Here is a 3,348-nt window from a genome sequence, read left to right on the forward strand (position 1 = left end):
GGCAAACGTGCAACCGATTAAGCCGCGATGAGCGGATCACACTAAGTCAAGTTGCACTTTTTCACTTATCCTGGATATCTTTATTCTACTTTTGAGCAACAGGCCCCAGCCGTGTTGAAGTCAAGCTCACCTAAACCAACACTAGACTAGAGTTTATCAAGACTGTGACAAAACCAAGACTTTGATGGGTTGAGACCAAGTCAAGACCAAGACCAGACAAGTGTGAATCCCAAACTGCATTACACGATTAAATGTGGAAAATGCTAACCATCGGCACTCCTCAAATTTATCTGTAAGAGCCACATTCCCATAAACACCCACAGAAAACAAATTAAGACTCTTCTCCATTCACCTCTTTTATTGCATACATAGCTTTATGTGACCTGTCTGTCTACCACTGATTATCACAAGCAGAAACATATCTTAGGAACAATTGGTCACCACATGCCCTATAGCTTAGGGTGACCAGACGTCCCCGGTTTCCGGGGACAGTCCCCGATTTTGGCTACCTGTCCCCGGCTGGATCTGTCCCCGGTTTTCACTGTGACTGAAAGACCCGAAATTGGAATGAAAGAAAGAAAAAACTGACAAAACGTAGCCATAAATCGCACACCCAACACACACAGGCTCTAGACAGCCAGAGCCAGCGGTGCTCAGAGACGTTTTAGAAGCCGTGTTTTACCATGCTAAAATCACTAATTATTTACATGGAGTCTGGTGGGTTTAGTGAACGCAATTTCGCGGACTTTTATGTTTTCAAAAGGATCTTAATCTTTAATAGAAAGGTCGACCTCCTTAGAAATCCTTCCCATAATGTTGTCAGACACTTAGAATATTAATCTGTGTCTGTTAGCAGCTGAACGAGCACTTTTATGAACGTAAATACAAGCTGGACAATTATCCAATGAACTTACATTGCAGCGATCTCGTTTAATACTGCATCAATGTCAAAGGAAGGTCTGGTGTCCCCGTTTTAAGTTTTACAAAAATAAAAACATTACTTGTTTTGGAGGTAAATACGCTTCTGAGCTGAAATTGTCCCCGGATTTTGTCTGAGAAATCTGGTCACCTTACCTTAGCTGGCTACATAATTATGTAGCTTATGCACCTAACTAGGTGGCAAATAACAGCTGGGAAACAACTAAAACTAGATCATTTATAATGTATACTGTTTATTGATTACAATTTACACTCTGTTTTGTGAGAAATCACTACACACAGGCCTGAAATACCAATCTACACTCTGACCTTCCGGATTAGGCTACTGCCAACCCAATAGATACCTGAAACATACAGTATACAGTACACAACAACAATATGTATAGCTAGCATCTGTAAATCACTTTGGTTGAGTGGTGGAGAAAGTTCTGGTTTTCCAGAAAATCAACAACTTTTAGCAACATTTAGCCTTATTTGCATTCATTTTAAAAAAAAGCATCTTATGTCTTACAATTACATTCCAGGATGTTGTGCCTTTTTTCTCACAGAATGGTACTTTGGAGCAGAATAAATTCTGTTTTACTACTGTGAGTCTGTTCAGCTTTACATATATCACACATAGTTTAATAGCAATACCAGATTACATATTTACAACGTGCATCTCAGATCACATTTTCTATGACCACTACTTACTAAACATTGTGCCAAAAGATTAACAATCATTTTGTTGTCAGTGGACTTATTTGCTAGCTAACCACCGCTAAGGAAAGAACATAGACAGTTCCATCTGTTACGCGAAACAGATGCGTCACATAATTTTCCATAAAGTTTAGCGACAAAACAAAATGCTGAGGGAACATTCATGTTGTTCAATAACCCGTCAAGTCTTTTGTCCCTGTTTGCCACTCTGTCTGAGGAGAAAATGCTGTACTCACACTGTTTGTTTTGGGTGTCATGACTTTGTGAGTGAGTGCAGCAGCAGACAGCTCTGCATGCCATCACGTCTTAATGAGCATTTTAATTTCATAAAATGCTGAAGCAGCGGCGGCAATAATTTAATAGGGGTGAACCGCCTAGGTAATGAAAATGGACATAACAATGAAAAATGGAATACATTTTTTTAAAGATATTTCCAAATTGGCTTTAACATTCAAGAGGGGAAGTAGAGTGCCACTTGCCCTAACAACCATAATATCCAGTAATGTACAGAATGTTGACACTAACTGGAATAGAACACAAGATACATTAAAGCAAGCAACAAAACATATTCAACAATATGCTTGAAATACATTACAATGACTTTACTGGTAAATACCATGGATGAAAGCCACAATGAAATGGAATGAATATAATTTCCTGCACTGATCAGTAATTGGATTTACTCAAAAATGTTGAGTTATGTAATCTATGGGTTGTGGTAGTGCCCCCTCTCCCTGTCACAAAAACCCGCAGAAGATGCCCTTGTAAATAAGGTTAAAATCGATAGAGCTACCAAGGACACGCAAACTAATGCATTTATTCTATACTCCCAATAACTCTGCAATAATACTCTCTCTCTCTCTCTCTCTCTCTCTCTCTCTCTCTCTCTCTCTCTCTCTCTCTTTCTCTCTTCCTTACTGTGATTTGATCACAGAAAGACCTCACATCCATCTCTGTCACACAACTGACTGCCATGTTAAAAGCTAAACACACACTGAAACACGCACATGTAGACAGTCCCTTCCCCACACCCACCCACCCACCACCCCCCCCCCCCACCACACACACACACACACACACACACACACACACACACAACACACACACACACACACACACACCACACAGACACACCCACACCAGATCTAAGGGTTAGACTGTGTTTTGCATCCTGCTGTCTCACAATCCTGAGAGACAGATCAGTATCTTTAAACATTAAATTACTGCTGGTTCTCAAAGGGCACCTTGGTGTGTGTGTGTGTGTGTGTGTGTGTGTGTGTGTGTGTGTGTGTGTGTGTTACAGATAAAAGACAAAGGATTAGAGTTGAAGGGGAAGATGCAACTTGGCAAGTATTGACACTTTTTAGCCCAGTTTCATTTGTGTAAGTATTTCACATATTTCCAACTGGATGTTTACTCAGAAACTTGCTGCCTTGGCTACATTTGCGTGAAAATCAATCTGTACATTAATCTGTAATTCAACTGTTTTCAAGTGTTTCCAGGGATGTCCTGTGTTTCTGCACTACTGTTCACGTTTGTTTTCCTGCAAATGCACCACCACAAAGTACTTGTTTTTTCTCACGTTGTTTGTGAGATCAACAATTTCAGGCAAGAGTTTTGAAATCAATAGGGACAGGAATTCATACTCTTAATAAGTAGACTTCCAGAAGATTTGCATAACAATGGCACAAGCATGGACGTTGTGATAAG

The sequence above is a fragment of the Etheostoma spectabile genome, chromosome 10 (genome assembly GCF_008692095.1).
Source record: "Etheostoma spectabile isolate EspeVRDwgs_2016 chromosome 10, UIUC_Espe_1.0, whole genome shotgun sequence".
Classification (NCBI taxonomy): Eukaryota; Metazoa; Chordata; class Actinopteri; order Perciformes; family Percidae; genus Etheostoma; species Etheostoma spectabile.